We start from the raw sequence: 19,390 nt of genomic DNA on the forward strand, positions 1-19,390 counted from the left end.
AGTTGTGGCAAGTGGGGACCACTCCTCATCGCAGTGCGCGGGCCTCTCACTATCGCGGCCTCTCTTGCTGCGGAGCACAGGCTCCAGACGCGCAGGCTCAGTAATGGTGGCTCACGGGCCCAGCCGCTCCACGGCACGTGGGATCCTCCCAGACCAGGGCTCGAACCTGTTTCCCCCGCATTGGCAGGCAGACTCTCAACCACTGCGCCACCAGGGAAGCCCCAGCTTCTTATTATTGATGCATGGAGGAAGAATCAGTGGTTTGGCAAGCAAGAATGATAGTGCATCTCTCTCTGCTCCACCACGATGGCGCTGTGTCAGCCTCCACAGTAACTCTCTGGGCCTCAGTCTCCACATCTCTAAAATATACACGTTGCCTTGGAAACCCATCCGTGTTCAGAGTATTTCAACTCCACATACCTATAAATGTGGTTATATTTCAATAGGGGCCTGTCTTTCCTCATCAGACCTTTCCCACCTGCTCATATGTAGCTGGAAACAACATAAATTGAATGATAGAAATGTATTCACAATTTCCTCTCCGCTCTCCTTCAGACTTTGCTGTTGGAGCAACAACCTACAGGTGTCTGAAGTTTATTTGTTTTGTTATGTTTGTTTGTCTCGTTGGGGAAATGGGATGAGCATCAGAACTTAAAAGAGCTAAAAAAGGATAGATTGATCTAAAAATTAGGACTTCAAGTGCTCTGGAAGAGGAACTAGAATATCAGGATGAGAGGGATGAATCCGTCAAACTGATCAGCCAGGACTGGAGATTAGGGTGTGGACAAGAGTGTTTGAGTGTTTGCTAGTTTGCTTATTTTGAGGAGCTACTTGGAGGATTTCTTACACTGAAAAGGATCCTGTGGTAATCTTTTGGATTCTCTCTTGTCAACACTTGAAATATTTAAATGACTACTGAAATGTCTTTTCAGTGTTTCTTAGATACTATTTGACTCTAGCCTCATGTTGAAAGGGACATGAGGCCACCCAGGTTATTAGGGTACATAAAGATATGATGTACTATGTTTAAGTTCTTATTCCCATAAAATCTTCTTCAGTTCCATGATGACCATCCGTGCTGCTCCAAGCACTCTGGCGCCAGAAAATTTGTTGCATGACTTTATCCTTTTTCTAACAGCATCATGTCACACTTTCAGTGACGAACCTCTTCTGAAGTCTCTCCTACTTCTCGTTTTAGTTTCTTCCATGCCTTCACCATTGGGTGATTGCATTGGTCTCACCCATGTACTGAAGCTGGACGGTGACATCTCCAGGTTAGAGAACACCACAAAGCTGAGTACATTTTGTTCACAACAGTACAGAATCTGGTAATTCTGCCCAGGAAGCTATGCAGGTAACTCATGACGATAGCCACAATAATCTTTCTCAGGCATGCACACGTGTAGCAGGTCACTGACCATAGTGTAGGTCTTATCTTATTCAGCCTTTCTTTAAAAAAAAGAGTGTCAGATGTCACCATGAAGAAGGCAAATTTTACAGAGATAGACATGGGGTCAAATATCCTACAGACTAGGGGCTCTGTGCATCTGTTTCTATAGCATTGTACACTTTCCAGCACTCTGGTATATTGTTTGATTTGATCCTCTTCACAACCCTGTGAAGCAAGCAAGGCCAAGAGCCATGGCCCCAGATGAAGAGTCAGGCTTAGAAAGGTTAAGTTACTTGCCAAAGCCAAACAACCTCTGTGAAAGGGTCCATAGTAGTTCTCTGGACTTTGGTTTAGAGTCCATTTCTCTATTAACTCTTAAGATGTTCTCTCTGGGTAAGTCTGGCTGAGGTTAGAACCACTGTTTAGTATTTGACTGGGCTTTGTAGCTGATAATCACAGAGGGTCATTTGATCGTTTGCTAAGGTTGGCTGTTTTCAAGTTCACAGTCCTTTCATCAAGGGCCAGTTCTAGAAAATTCAGAGACAAGGAAAAACCAAAAACTTCTTTAAGAACGTACCCACCTGGAATATATACCATTTAATTGCATTGTGTTAGAGGACCTTGTTTATCTAGATTGCAACTCATTAATGAATAACAATAATTAGCTCTAGTTTACAAGTGGGGAAAGTGAGGCATGGAACATTGCCTGAATCCTCTTAGTTGTTTTCTTCCTTCCCTACTCTAATTACCTCCATCACATTCTTGTTTTGGGAGAAAGAATTCACTGATTTAGGTGGAAATGTATAGTGCAGCCAGTTAAGGCCAATTGCCTATGATGGGTGATGGTATTCATTGCAGTCAAAATGCAGGCCTTGAACCTATTGTTTGGTTACAAAATTTGAAGATGTACTAATTGCTTATTTTGAAAAGATGCTAAATAAGCCATTACTTCAGTACCTTCTTCAAAATTATTTATTTAGGAGTAGAACCTCCGTTTGGGAAAAATCAATATTGGAATTCCCTTGTCTCCTGACTGAACTCACTGATAACTATGAAATAGTACATTCAATATATGTTTGGTTCACAGTAATTCTTCTGTAAGTTTGTCAAAAATTTTCTTATCTAACTGTGGCTGATTATTTTTCCTTTTTTCTGTCCTCTTTATCTCTAATTCTTTTTTCAATCCATCAGAGAACCTATGCTCACTGAGGTTCTTATTACTCTCCACCCAGAAACCAGGGAGATAGAACAGTCAAGTTCTAGAGTCACATGCCACAGGCTAAGAAATAAGAGAATTTGATGTCTGTCTTTAAATCCTGGGTAACTATTAAGTTGTTAGGTTTTTCTAGTCATTAATTTCACAATGCACCAATTTCTTTCTGTAAAACAAGAATGAGATGCTTCTTGAAGAAGAGTTGTGAAGATAAACAGTTTAGCCTGCTTTGGGACTGTAAGTTCATAGAAAACAAATGGTTGAAAAATGCATTGATTTCCCAAATTTAAAACAAATAAATACCATAAAAATTCCAGTTTAGAGATAAACTTCTTAAGGTGGAGGAAATATCGATATAAATATATTATTATATATATAAATATATGTATATATTTCTGGTTTTCTTAGAATATGATATGTGTGGACTCACTGGGAATAATTCCAGGAAAACTTTTCCCCAGGTATCTCCCTGAGTGTCTAAACTATTAAATATTACAGGGCTGGGGCCCCAAATCATATTGTTAATTAAAGGTAGTTATTGTTCTCTTTTGAGTGGCCCATGGGCATTGTCCCCTGTGAAATGCCACTACATCCAGAGTAGCATTAGATTTTACTGCAAGGTAAAAATGCAGCTTTGGTGGTGGTAAAAAGTCTGTGAGGCAAAGTAGACAACACTATAGAATTAGAATAGTGGTTATAATTTCACTCCTTAATTTTGTCACATTGGGCAAATCATGTAATCCCTCAGAACTCAATTCCTTCACCTGTAATATGAGATAATAATAGCTACATCCACAGTTGTTATAACATTGAGCGAAGTAATAGTATTCGAAAGAGCTTTTCACATTGGAAGCACTCAATAGAGATGGATAGAATTAGCTGCAATATTAGTTACTGTGACAAGTTCTGTCTAAGGACTATCAAGGCATTTTCACAATCATAAAGATGCCTTTCCCAAACCTTATTCTGTTGAATATGATCATCCCTTTAGATGTTAAGAGGATTTACATAAAAATAAAGAATTTCATAGTCAAATAAGCTTGAGGAGATACTATTGTAGAGTCACAAAATGCACATTAGCATGCTAAAGTCATTAAACGTCCTATCATTTTAAAAAAAAGACCTTTTTAATGCAAATTTTTAGCAAATTTATTTTGTCATAGAACACACTCTCACAGAATGTTTACTAAGTTCTTCCAGAATATATTTTTGGATGACACTGTCATAGAATTTCAGGACTTTAAGAGGTCATAGAAGTGATCTAGCTCAAATCCTGCTCCATTTCACTTTATGGTGGGGATGCCAGAGTTCACAAAGGTTGAGGAACTTATCCAAGTCACACCACTAATTACTGGCAGATTCACGATCATAACAGATTGATGCCTTTTCTGCTGTATTACGTACAGTGGATCTAGATTAGCTTTCCCTTGGCTCATCATAAACTATTCACCAAGGGTCTTTGGAAAAAATTGTCTATAGCCTTTCCTGTACACATAAACCCTCTACCCTTCCATAGTGAGATCCTCAACATTTGAGCCCAATGACCCATTTTTTTCCCTACATCCATGAGCATGTGCAGAGTCAACTGCATGCCTTGACTAGGTGGAGAAATAGCTAGTTCTATACACTAGTTCATTCAACTAGATACAACTAATCTCAATTCCCCTGGGCAAGTATTATATTTATTGAGTTCCTATTATATAGTAGTACAACGAGAGATCCCAGACTGAGAAGGACTTAGTCCTTAAGGGGTCTTAACCAAAAAGCCATGTTCAGAGGCTACAGGAAGTTTTATGAACTCCTTAGTGATCTGTAGCAAGCCTGTTAGGCTTAGAAATGCAGATATCTTATATATACAAGACAGAGATTAATATTTATAGCAATGCCAGAATATACACCCTGCAGCAAAATGCACAAAAACACCACAGTTTTTAGAGTAAATGTCTTCTTACAGTAATTATCATGTTCTGCCTCCTTGCTCTGATTTTCTGTGTTCTATCTTCTCAAATAGAATTTTAAAACTTCTTGAAATTAGAGGTTTTGTCCTTACATACCTTCACATAAAAAGGTTTAAGATATACTTGCTTTTATATATTATGTGGAGTTCAAGTGCATTGTTAAAATCATATTTGCATGGCTGAAAGAGAAAGGGAAGATTCAGAGCTGAAACCTAGCCCCCTTCATAAGAAAAATGGATTAATTAAACCCAGTGTAGGTGTCTCTTCTTTAAAACACACTTCATGACCCATTTGAATGACAACTCTCAGCACATAAGTTGTTTAGATTAACAATATAAACCATAGATCTGAATAATGCCTCACTGTTATCCAAATAATTTAGTTTACTGACTATTTTCTTCATGCAAAAATAACCTCTGAAGTAGCATACCTCTGTGAAATAGAAGTAAAAGCTGCTACCTTACATATGACAAATGCATTTACCATTGTGAGCAGTGGAGTTCAGTCACTTTAGGGCACAGATGGCTGTCTTAAAGTTACTCTTGAACTCCAAATTGCCACATCCTGGAACAGTAATTCATTGTTTGCTGAAAAGTTTTCTAGCACTCAGATTCTGGTACAAGTATGGAAGAATATACATAGAGCAGAGTATGCAGTCAAGCATTCTACTAAATATATAAACAAACAATTTCATGGGAATAATCTCATCATTGCCTATCCCAGAAGACTATAATGGCTCCCAATACTCATCCCCCCAATTCCTTAAGCCCACTCTCTTGAGACTCTCCATAGATCCACCAAAAAGCATTGAATAAAAATACTCTATGGGAAGTTTTTTTTTGTTTAATTTGTTACTTTTATTTTAAGATTGTACACTGAAGATTAAGTATGTGTTTTGAATTTCAGTAATTATTGTGACCCTCAAAAATGACTGGTTATTGGGTAATGATGAAGCATTTATCTAGATAAGAAGTAGGTAAGGTAATTAAAACCAGGGGAAAGTCAACTAACAGGAAGAAGGGAGGAGAGAACTGCTCCAGAGAACAGTAGATTAGGAAGAGGGTCCTCTGAAAGACAAGAAAAAAATTCTACCAGTGAATATGAAAAATGTTGGTGAGATATCGCTCTTCTTAGGAATTAACAAGAGAGTTTGTAAATAATTAAATTCTGTCTATTAGTGCCTCTTTTATCTCTCAAACTTTTGCTCTAAATTCATCTTCCCTGGCTTCAAAAATCATAGCTAACTTAGTTGACATAAGTATGTGTGTTTTTTTTTTTTTTAATTATTAGCACCTTTAATTATTATTTATTTATTTATTTATTTTTTGGTTGTGTTGGGTCTTCGTTTCTGTGCGAGGGCTTCCTCTAGTTGCGGCAAGCGGCGGCCACTCTTCATCGCGGTGCACCGGCCTCTCACTATCGTGGCCTTTCTTGTTGCAGAGCACAAGCTCCAGACGCGCAGGCTCAGTAGTTGTGGCTCACGGGCCTAGTTGCTCCGCGGCATGTGGGATCTTCCCAGACCAGGGCTTAAACCCGTGTCCCCTGCATTAGCAGGCAGATTCTCAACCACTGCGCCACCAGGGAAGCCAGTATGTGTGTTTTTAAAAATATTTTTCTCCTTCCATTTTACATCCTTTAAGTTCAAACATAACATTTATTCTCATTTGTATTTATGGAAACATTTACTCTATCACTTGGTACCCAGCACATACTTAACAGATTTTGCCTCAATCTTAACTATTGAACTAAAAGCTAAGTGAACATTTGGCTAATTTACTATGGACTGAATGGTTGTGTCCACTGTCAAAGTCACATGTTGAAGTCTTAATCCCCAGTGTGGTGGTATGTACATATGTATGTATTTATTGCATTAACTTTTTTTTTAATTGAAGTATAGTTGATTTACAACGTTGTGTTAAGTTTCAAGTGTAAAACAAAGTGATTTATGTATATATATGTGAATTCATATATATATTCATATATATATTCCTTTTCAGATTCTTTCCCATTATGGGTTATTACAAGATACTGAGTATAGTTCCCTCTGCTATACAGTAAATCCTTGTTGTTTACCTATTTTATATATAGTAGTGTGTATATGTCAATCCCAGACTCCTAATTTATCTGTCCCCATCATCTCCCCACTATCCGCTTTGTTAACCGTAAGTTTGTCTTCTATGTCTATTTCTGTTTTGTAAATAAGTTCATTTGTATCCTTTTCTTTAGATTCCACATATAAGTGATATCATATGATACTTGTCTTTCTCTGTCTGACTTACTTCATTTAATAAGATAATCTCTAGGTCCATCACTGCAAATGGCATTATTTCATTCTTTTTTATGGCTGAGTAGTATTCCACTGTATATGTACAAGTAGGGTGGTATTTAGAGGTGGACCTTTGAGAGGTAATTTGGTTTAGTTGACATCATGAAAACGGAACCCCCATTATAGCATTGATGCCCTTATGAAAAGAAGAAAGGACCCCAGATCTCTCTCTCTCTCCACCACGTGGGGATATCTAGAAGATAGCTGCCTACAAATCAGGAAGAGGTATCCCCTCAGACACTGAATCTGCCAGCACCTTCATCTTATACTTAGTCTCCAGATTGGTGAGAAAGAAATATTTCACCACCCAATCTATGGTACTATTTTTTAACTGCAGTCCAAACTGACTAAGACAGTAATGGTGTTCTTAAACGTCATCTTTCCTATATTAAGGGGCTGGATGTCTTACTTAGTAGCTAGGCTCACTGAAACAACCTACATTCCTTTCCTAGTTATAGCATTTCCTGAAACATCATCATTTTATCTTTTCTACACTGTTCGATAGAATTCTTCAATTTCTAAGACATCTTAAATTTATAAGACAGTGTGGCTTGTGCCATTAAATCATGTCTATCTTAAATAGTCAAAAAATCCTTCATTAGAGCCAAAAAATATTATACCCAACATATCGAGGGTGATTATGAATTGTCAAGCTTATGAGTTTTCAAGAGGTACCCTTATGAGATAAGTTTAATTAAGCAAGACATTCTATTAATCATTTCTAATTACTCATGCAAATCACAGACGCTCTGGCCTGTGGTTTAATACCCTGATTTGATCCCAAATACAGCTGATGTCTGTGGCCCAATGGGTATTTCAGTAAATGTGTTTTCACTGATCTTGTTACTCTGTCTAGATATGATAATTGTCAGAAAACCACAGCTTGATTTGTTAGGCCTTACAAGTGTTTTAATTGCTGAATTAAAGAGGCAAAGGTAAAAGAATGCAAGAAAAGGTTGTGTTACTACCTGTAGCAGTACAGATCAACAGTGCACACATATCCATCTGGCTGTATGAGCACTATCCAGGGTGCTGACCCAGAGATCCATGCTTTTTTCTTCCTAGATACAATTTCTATCTATACACTTCAAATATGATGCTTATATATAGGCATGCTACATGCTTGTTGAACATAGATATTTAAGGATTGCCTTGTAATGATTCCACATCCTCCTGAGAGTTTATCCCATAGGTTGAGACCTCTGTACTTTTTTTGTTCTATGGCAAATTTGGGTCTGTTTTAACCTTCTTACTCAGATGAAAATATTGAAATCTCAGTAAACCAAGGAAAAATTAAACGTGTGTCCCTCACTTCTCCCCAACACAGTGAAAGTTTCCCTCAATCTTCATAGCCAATCCAGTTAAGTCTGAGATGCCAGTCACAACCTCAAGCTCCCTTCCCCCACCCCTCATCTTCCTAGAATGCTCCTACTTTAAAATCTCAGTCTCAGTGTCTCCTTGGACACTCTCATTATCAAAATCTGCTGTCACAAACGGTCTTGCTAAATCAATCTGTACTAAGGTATAAAGGACAGATAAGGTTATATTTGCATTTGAATACAGATCATTGTGTTTCACTAAAGGGATTAGGCTCTGACCTGGAATTTTAGGCATCAGCAAATAGATGACAGGAGGACCAATTCAAGGAAATTGAGCCTTCCTAGTACCCATGAAATTTAGTACCCTAGTACTAAAAATGTCCTGATTTATTCACTCACCAGAGAAACAGTGTGACCTAGCTGTTAAAGACCTAGGTTCAAGGGCCAGACTGCTTGAATTTAAATTCTGTCTCCGGCACTTTCTTACCTGTGTGACTCTGAGCAAGTTTTTTAGTTTTTCTGGGCCTCAGTTACCCGTCCATGAAAAGGGGATGAAGATAATAGCATCTGCCTTGCACAGTTGTAGGTCATGAAAATTTATGTGTGTGTAGAGTGCTTAGGAAATGCCACACAACTGGCTAGTGCTTAGTATGTGTTTGATAAAGTAAATAATAGTAAGGCTGGCCTTGAATCTTTATGGTGTTTCTATCAGGAATAAGGTCTAAGTTTCTGAAGATGTCTTAGTTATTCCTAGGGACTAGACTATGAAGTTGGATAACTTATTAGGGTAGATTAGGCAGACAATTAGATATACAATGGAGAGAAGACAGCCTCTCCAATAAGTGGTGCTGGGAAAACTGGACAGTTACATGTAAAAGAATGAAATTAGAACACTTCCTAACACCATACACAAAGATAAACTCAAAATGGATTAAAGACCTAAATGTAAGGCCAGACACTATAAAACTCTTAGAAGAAAACATAGCCAGAACACTCCATGACAAAAATCACAGCATGATCCTTTTTGACCCATCTCTTAGAGAAATGGAAATAAAAACAAAAATAAACAAATGGGACCTAAAGAAACTTAAAAGTTTTTGCACAGCAAAGGAAACCATAACCAAGACAAAAAAGACAACCCTCAGGCTGGGAGAAAATATTTGCAAATGAAGCAACTGACAAAGGATTAATCTCCAAAATATACAAGCAGCTCATGCAGCTCAATATCAAAAAAACAAAAAACCCAATCCAAAAAATGGGCAGAAGACCTAAATAGACATTTCTCTAAAGAAGATATACAGATTGCCAACAAACACATGAAAGGATGCTCAACATCATTAATCATTAGAGAAATGAAAATCAAAACTACAATGAGGTATCACCTCACACCAGTCAGAATGGCCATCATTAAAAAATCTACAAACAATAAATGCTGGAGAGGGTGTGGAGAAAAGGGAACCCTCTTGCACTGTTGGTGGGAATGTAAATTGATGCAGCCACTATGGAGAGCAGTATGGAGGTTCCTTAAAAAACTAAAAATAGAACTACCATATGACCCAGCAATCCCACTACTAGGCCTATACCCTGAGAAAAACATAATTCAAAAAGACACATGTACCCCAATGTTCACTGCAGCACTATTTACAAGAACCAGGACATGGAAACAACCTAAACGTCTATCAACAGATGAATAGATAAAGATGTGGTACATATATACAATGAAATATTACTCAGCCATAAAAAGGAACAAAGTTGGGTCATTTGTAGAGATGTGGATGGACCTAGAGTCTGTCATACAGAGTGAAGTAAGTCAGAAAGAGGAAAACAAATACTGTATGCTAACACATATATATGGAACCTAAAAAAAAAATGGTTCTGAAGAACCTAGGGACAGGACAGGAATAAAGACACAGACGTAGAAAATAGACTTGAGAACACGGGGAGGGGAAAGGGTAAGCTGGGATGAAGTGAGAGAGTGGCATGGACATATATACACTACCAAATGTAAAATAGATAGCTAGCGGGAAGCAGCTGCATGGCACAGGGAGATCAGCTCGGTGCTTTGCGACCACCTAGAGGGGTGGGATAAGGAGGGTGGGAGGGAGATGCAAGATGGAGGGGGTATGGGGATATACGTATGCATATAGCTGATTCAGAAACTAACACAACAATGTAAAGCAATTATACTCCAATAAAGATGTTAAAAAAAAAAAGAATAGATTTTCACAACAACACTTCTTTTAATTTTCATCAGGCGATGCCAAGGTGACTTCTGAATGGTGAGGAGACTTGGGACCCCTGTCAATCCCTGGAGCAAAGTACAGGGTGATAATGATAGCAACCATTTAGTGAGAACCTACAGTATAGGCTAGGACTATGGTAGAGGTGTTCTACACACACTTAAAGACAAACAAGTTATTGTGTTTCCAAGCTGGAACCCTTGAACCTCTCTGAAGGCCAGTGTTTGTAAAGTGAAGCCTAAATGATCACCAATCAAACATCTATTCATCTAAAAGCCATAAAGTGTATTAGATGTTGCTGCATATGCTAGCTCACAGAGCTTATGGCTCAAAAATTCCTATTTTACCTTTGAGGCAACTTCTCTGAGATTAATCTTCAGGGTTGCACAATTAGTAAGTGCTGAGAGAGACTCCACATCCTTCTTCTCCCCATGATGCTGCACCATAAAGGTCAATGATTCCTCTTTTACAGGATTGTTTTGAGGACTAAATGAGTTGAAGCAATACAGCCCCTAGAATTGCACCTTCTTCTCCTCTTGCTCTTTTCCTATCTCTGCAACATTAACACCTCTCTCCTGTTGTCCCTTCCTCCCTGTGTGTCTACCTTTCACAGTGTTTGGTCTTTCAACTTTCCTTCAACTCTCTCACTGTTGCTTGCTTTCTGTCCCTCAAGTGCCTCTTTCATGTCTCTCTCTGTTGACATCTGCTTCTTTCTCGTCTTAGTACTTGAACCCTGCTCTAATATCACCTTGTCTTTGGCCCCCTGCTTCTTTCCAGTTGTCCCCCACTTTTACTTAGGAGTAGGCCTAAGAGGTGCCTGCAGTTTTTCTTCTAAACATTTTTTACCAAACACCGGTTGGGAGCAAGAAAGAATCTTGAGTTAAACAAAAGAATCAGCAAACATTTTTTTAGAGTTAATTTGAATTATTTAGAATGTCTTCCTGGGGAAGTGGCATTTTGTCACCATATTTAAAAGTATATATTCAAGGATGTTCTTGTGTATTGGGACTAATCTATCATGCATTTTTATAGCATTTAGCTGAACATTTCCATGGATAATGTTGCCATCCCTTCTTTCTTTCATTTTAGAAGTAGGGGAAAGTAATGTTTTAAAAATATTGATTGTTAGATTTAATCATATTCCAGACACATCTTTGTTGTTTTGATGTGATTGTGACATTGCATATAAGAAAACCAATCACTTTAGAAATTATCTTCATTTATATTTTACAGTTCTTTGAACTTGATTATTAGTGCAAAGAGTTTATTCCTTTAAAAGCAGCAGTTCCTTGGTTCTACACACAAACAAAGAACTGAGATTTTTGTAAATATCTTTTTTTTAAAGAGAAGTATTTTACAGCCTCTGAGCTGTGAAATATGGGGCTCTCATTAGCTGCACTGAGAATTCTGTTACCACTCCAGCTGTTGACTATTTATTATGGAAGCTGGTGCTAGTGGTAGTCAGAGAAAAATGCTCATTTAGTTAGAGCTTTCCAGGTGAAGATTTCTTTGAGGTTGATTTGAACATTTGCCTATTATGAGAAAAAGCTATGCATTATTCAAATCATGAAAAAACTACAAGAATCCCTCCAAATTGTTCAGTGTTTTGTAAAATAAAATAAGTGCTAGTATTTAGAGAAATATTCCATTACACTAATTAACTATAAAAATTCATTAGCTCACACATTATTTTCTTTAAATGAAATATATTAGGAAATCCCAAATCTAATTGTTTAGAGATACATTTTAGTACATTTGTGAATATTTCACTCACAACCAAACTAAGCTATTGCTTCCAGTTGTAGTTATTATATAGTCTAGTTTTTAAAATCTCAAGTGGATTAAATTATCATAAACACAGTTGTCTACATTCCATTGACCTCTAGGGACATCTTTTTTGAATAATGTTATTTTCATGAGCAGCGGTGTGTTATATAGTGGTGAAGCCCCAACTCTCAGCTCTAAATGATGCAAACCAGGGTTCAAATCCTTGCTTAAGCATTGAAGAGCTAAACAACCTTAGCAAACTGCCTGACCGTTAGTCTGTTTTTTCACTTGTCATGCAAGTACAACGATCCTAGGAAGTGGATTGATTGAGTCATGTTACGCACCTGGGTCAGTAAATGATAACGTTATTCAGAAGTGACACATCCAAGTAAACTGCATGGCAGGATAAAGCATAACTTTTTTCCTTCTTTTTTCTTTGTATTTTCTAATTTTTCTACTATTAAAAATATATTGCCTTTTTAATCAGTAAAAATAAAGATTATACATTTACAAAGAGGAAATAGACACCAAGGAATTCTTTTGAAAAGCAAGATAAAATAAAGAATCTGTCAAAGGAAAGGGTTATCTAGTCTGTGCCTATCCACTGCCATCCTCCTTGCCTCCCAAATTGAAGCCTCTGGAAACAAATTCTGGCATTCGCTGGCACACTCCTAGGTTTTCCGCCTGCATAGCCAAGAAGTGCAAGAGCCATGTTGTGGGATTTTCAATTTGATCATCTCACATGAGGGTACCAGTGTTTTCAGACTGGAAACAGCATGTTACTACACTTTGGCAATAATGCATTAAATACAGATGGGTTTGTTTTTAGCCAAATATGTATCATACAGCCAACAGCTGTTTAGCTATTGCCAACGGTCTGTTTAGTACACAGAGAATCTGTGAGTTTCTTTTTTGCTCAAGAAAGTCTAGTGGATCGATGTAAAAGCCTCACAAAGGTGTCCAACCTGCCACAAAACAGGAGACAGAAATCATGAGCAATTGACAAAAGCCTGCAATAATTTTCTCTCCCAAATTATAATACCCTTGATTATAATCAGTAGGATTAGCATGCTTTTTTTTTCCATTTATTTTCTGTTGAGAAATGGTTGATTTACAATAGTATATAACTTTCAGGTATACAACATAGCGCTTCACAACTTTTAAAGGTTATACTCATTTATAGTTATTATAAAATATTGACTGTATTCCCTATGCTGTACAATATATCCTTGTAGCTTATTTATTTTATACATAATAGTTTGTATCTCTTAACCCTCTACCCCTATCTTGCTCCCCCTCTTCCCTCTCCCCATTGGTAACTACAAGTTTGCTCTCTATATTTATTAGTCTTTCTTTTTTGCTGTATTCACTACCTTGTTTTATTTTTTAGATTCCACACGTAAGTGATATCATACAGTATTTGTCTTTCTCTGTTTGACTTATTTCACTAAACATAACTTCCAGGATTAGCATATATCCAAGTTTTAATGTAATTCTAGACCCATTTCAGTGGATAAAGAATGCCTTATAATCTCAGCGATAATGCAATCAGTGATCACATTTGATATTTTTTTCATGTTTTCTTTAACAGCATGACACACTGAAGAGTGTGCATAGCCTGAGGGATACAACTCATCCCTGCTCCCTCCCGCTGTGGGCAATGGGTGAGCACCAAGTATGCTATTTCTCATTGCCTAGAATTTATATTACTCTCTATTAAAATCATTCAGAGACCTAATATAAAAAGGCCAGGTGTATTACCTGAGAATCAAAAACAAAAATAGCATTTTATTCTATCAAATTCATGCTTAATAGAGGAACATCACAATATAAACAAGTAAAACACAATTTATTACTGTATTATATGTGCAAGGCCTTCCCTCCCCTCCCTCTGTTTCTTTTGTAAACATCGTTTTAATACTTGAAGCAAGTCATACCATTTATTTACATTATGTATTTTAGGGATACTGCCCCCATGTGGTTGTAAGGAAACATGATTACACTGTAAACTCCAATCTTTTTTTTTAACCCCTGTTACCCTAGAGTTCTTGCATTGAAATGGATAAACCTAAAACATTTTAAGCAGTCATCAGAAGCGGAAATCAGTTCTTAAATCAGTTTAAACTCGTAAAGTAGAATTAACTCTTATAACACATGTAAAAGTGATCCAGATTTTGTGGGTTCTGAAGCTTATAAAATTGGGGAAGCTCTTAAGAATATAAATTTACATGTACAAAATCATTATAAATATTTCATAGTAAGGGAATATTTATCTTGAATTAGAAATCAAATAATCACAAATTATTTAAGGCTTGGAGATCCCTGTAGGCATGAAATCTCTATGGGCATTTTCTCCAAAAAACTCATTGAGAAATACCTCCTGTTTACAACTTGGCCTTCCTTCACCTCCTCACTCACTTGAAAACACCTTACAACCCCCAGCACTCATCAGAGTCTGTGCGAAGGAGGAATTTGGAAGCTTAAGTTTTATTAGTTTTATGATAGACTCATCAAAAGATAAGATTTTGGCATTTCTCAGCGCATGGTTGCAGCTGTGAGGCTAACCTCTAAAATGAGAACAAGCAACTCTGGTTCTCAACCTCAAAATACTATCATTGCTTTCTAGCTACCCAATAAGTGTTGCTATAATTATTTACAGTAACCTCATATTTTCATGGAGTGATACATCCCCTGGTAATTATTCCTTTGTTCCTGGTTCTGGGCACTTCAGTGTCTCTTACTTGGCAGCCCCCTCATGAACTCCTGCCTTTTGTTCTCTAGCCAGAAAGGATTTGTCTTCTTTTCAAATCAATAGCTTATCAAATAAATTGCCTGGTTCTTACCTATAGAACTAATTAAACCTTCTGAAAGGACGTATTTTGAAGCAAAGGATATTGAGGAGGAGAGAACAAGGGTTAGAGACCACAGCCAGAACTTTTTGGAAAATCTAAATTCACATCTGTCTCTGATTAGTGGTATTTTTCTCCTCCTGTTGAAAATCTTAAATGAAGACAAAATATTTTGTTGGGTACACAATTTCTTACATAATCTTGGCAAATGTTCTCAACTCTGGTCTAGGTTGTGCTGTTCCTCACACTAGAGTAGACACGACATTTTCCCAGTGGAAGGAAAACTGGAAATAAACTAGTTTTTAACCATAGTTTTGAAGTCATCAGTTTCATCGTTAGACCCTGACTCCTTCCCACTCTTCCTTTCTTTGTCTTCTTCCTGTCCCAGTTCACCCCTCGGAAAGGTCTTCTCTTGGGATCATATAGTGGGACCCCTCTTAAGGTAAATGTAAACCAAACACATGAATTTGAACTAAGAGTTCATCCTTTCAGGGTCCAACTATAAACAGAAAGAGATGGTGAAGAACAGCCAAAGAAGACATTGCTCTTGTTGATTTCGGTCAACACAGATTTCCAGAATGCACAGGGAGGGGCAAAAGTGCCAAACAAAGTCAAACAAACCCTTTTCTATTTACAACTGATATTGAATATTTGAATTTTGTAAAAAGTAGGAATTAATGAGAAATAATTTCGGAATTTTTTTTCACTTAAAGGCAAGGTTAGCAAATACAATTTGCATGTAAATCAACATTTACCTGACACATGCACTTTTCACGGCTTGAATAAACTGTGACATGAAAAAGATGAAAGACGTAGGAGGCATATAAAAATCTTTAAAAGGTAATTGGCAGACACTTGCAATAAATATTTATTAAGCAAAGAAATTCCCTTTTCTGTTTTTGTGCCACTGTGATTTCTGCTTCATCTCTGTCTTCTTTCCACTTTCTCATTAAATATGACTTCTCTTTTATGATAGGATTCAGACCACATTCTGATGGTGGAGGAGGCTGAAGGGGCCTTAGGAAAGAGGCTTTTTTTTTTTTTTTTTCTCATAGCTGCTTTTTGAAGCTGTAGAAAAAGTCTGGGACAAAGCTGAGTGCCTGAAAAGTTTGAAAGGAGAGAAGAGCTTAAATGAGAAGATGAGCTAACATCAGATTGGCTTTGCTGCTCCTTTTAAATTATTCCCATTTTGTCTGTTTTGTTATTGCTCCTTGAACTCTAATAATCCCTATCTTTGAAAACTGTGCAAAGACTATTACATCAAGAGGGAAATCAGACATTAAGGTCCAATGGCCTCATCAACACATTTGAAGTAAAGCAGAAAGCCAAGTTTAAGAGCGCCCTTTCACCCCTTGACTTGTGATTGGGTTCTGTCCAGTTGGCCTCATGAATGTTGTCCAACTATAACACATCAAGGGCCCACTGAAATACAAGCCCCATCAAAATCCTACAAGCCCTTGTAAACTTGCCTTAAAAATTGTGTTTTTGTCTCTAGCCCATTGTATCTTCTTTCTATTCCTCTCTTGTTCCATTAGCTGTCTTTTATGACTCCCTTGTCATGACTAACCTATGCCATGGTTTAAAAAATTCTCTCTTATTTTTATTAATGACTTTTAATAGTCAGTAGAGTTATTCTAAAATCTCTCCTCACCTCGTTCATGAAGTTTCTTCAAGCCATTAAAATGAGAAAGGAGTTCCTATGGACCAGCATTTTATTTTGCAGCCTCAAAATGTCACCTCTCTCTCTCCCCTCAATCCACATAAAATGCAATTTGAATGAAATATTATTTTTACATGTAATTAATGACTCTCCCTTCCCCCACTTTCAGTATCTAAGAAGGAATCTATGTAATAAAGAACAAAGCTTTTAAAGTGGTATTACTTTATTATTGCATACTTCATATAATTTTTTTCTAAAAGTGATCACCACCACAAGTCTAGTTACCATACCTAACCATGCAGTTGATCTCCTTCACCCATTTCACCCACTCCATATCATTTTTATTTTTAAAATTACTTTGAATATTTATTTATTGGGCTGTACACGAGATCTTCGTTGCCGCGTCTGAGATCTTCACTGTGGCAAGTGGGATCTTTTAGCTGTGGCATGCAGGCTCTTGGTTATAGCATGAGGGATCTAGTTCTCTGACCAGGAATTGAACCCTGGCACTCTGCACTGGGAGCACGGAATCTTAACCACTGGACCACCAGGGAAGTGCCCACCCACCCCATATCATTTTTAAAAAGCCTTATCGTACATTTTAAGTGAATTGAAATATATTATGAATTAAGACTATTCAGACATCTCTGGAGACCATAGGAAATGCACTGAAATATCATAGAAATAAGGCTGTAAATCCTTGGTCTATATATGCAGTAGAAGAAGTCTACTCTGGACAGAACAGGGTACACCATCCACTTAGCATCTGGTATTTTGAAGTGCCAATTATGTAAAGAATCTTGTCTGAAAGATGCCACAAAAAAGAAAACCACAGGCCAATATCACTGATGAACATAGATGCAAAAATCCTCAACAAAATGCTAGCAAACGAAATCCTACAGCACATTAAAAGCAGCATGGGGGCTTCCCTGGTGGCACAGTGGTTGAGAATCTGCCTGCCAGTGCAGGGGACACGGGTTCGAGCCCTGGTCTGGGAAGATCCCACATGCCACGGAGCAACTGGGCCCGTGAGCCACAATTGCTGAGCCGGCGCGTCTGGAGCCTGTGCTCCGCAGCAAGAGAGGCCGCGATGGTGGGAGGCCCGCGCGCCGCAATGAAGAGTGGTCCCCACTTGCCGCAACTGGAGAAAGCCCTCGCACAGAAACGAAGACTCAACACAGTCATAAATAAATAAATAAATAAATAAAAGAACATGAATTTCTTTAAAAAAAAAAAAAAAGCAGCATGCACCATGATCAAGTGGGGATTATCCCAGGAATGCAAGGATTCTTCAATACATGTAAATCAATCAATGTAATAAACCATATTAACAAATTGAAGGAGAAAAACCATATGATCATCTCAATAGATGCAGAAAAACTTTTGACAAAATTCAATACACATTTATGATAAAAACCTTCCAGAAAGTAGGCCTAGAGGGAACTTACCTCAACATAATAAAGACCATATATGACAAACCCACAGCAAACATTGTTCTCAATGGTGAAAAACTGAAACCATTTCCACTAAGATCAGGAACAAGACAAGGTTGCCCACTCTCACCACTATTATTCAACATAGGTTTGGAAGTTTTAGCCACAGCCATCAGAGAAGAAAAAGAAATAAAAGGAATCCAAATCGGAAAAGAAGAAGTAAAACTGTCACTGTCTGCAGATGACATGGTGCTATACATAGAGAATCCTAAAGATGCTACCAGAAAAATACTAGAGCTAATCAATGAATTTGGTAGAGTAGCAGCCAGATACAAAATTAATGCACAGAAATCTCTTGCATTCCTATACACTAATGATGAAAAATCTGAAAGAGAAATTAAGGAAACACTCTCATTTACCATTGCAACAAAAAGAATAAAAGACCTAGGAATAAACCTACCTAAGGAGACAAAACCTGTATGCAGAAAACTATAAGACACTGAAGAAAGAAATTAAAGATGATACAAACAGATGGACAGATATACCATGTTCTTGGATTGGGGGAATCAACATTGTGAAAATGACTATACTACCCAAAGCAATCTGCAGATTCAATGCAATCCCTATCAGACTACCAATGGTATTTTTCACAGAACTAGAACAAAAATTTACACAATTTGTATGGAAATGCAAAAGACCCCAAATAGCCAAAACAATCTTGAGAAAGAAAAACGGAGCTGGAGGAATCAGGCTCTCAGACTTCAGACTATACTACAAAGCTACAGTAATCAAGACAGTATGGTACTGGCACAGAAACAGAAATATAGATCAATGGAACAGGATAGAAAGACCAGAGATAAACCCACGCACATATGGTCACCTTATCTTTGATAAAGGAGGCAAGAATATACAGTGGAGAAAAGACAGCCTCTTCAATAAGTGGTGCAGGGAAAACTGGACAGCTACATGTAAAAGAATGAAATTAGAACACTCCCTAACACCATAAACAAGAATAAACTCCAGATGGATTGAAGACCTAAATGTAAGGCCAGACACTATAAAACTCTTAGAGGAAAACATAGGCAGAACACTCCATGACATAAATCACAGCAAGATCCTTTTTGACCCATCTCCTAGAGAAATGGAAATAAAGACAAAAATAAACAAATGGGACCTAATGAAACTTAAAAGCTTTTGCACAGCAAAGGAAACCATAACCAAGATGAAAAGACAAC

The sequence above is a fragment of the Balaenoptera acutorostrata genome, chromosome 4, assembly GCF_949987535.1.
Source record: "Balaenoptera acutorostrata chromosome 4, mBalAcu1.1, whole genome shotgun sequence".
In the NCBI taxonomy this organism is placed as follows: Eukaryota; Metazoa; Chordata; class Mammalia; order Artiodactyla; family Balaenopteridae; genus Balaenoptera; species Balaenoptera acutorostrata.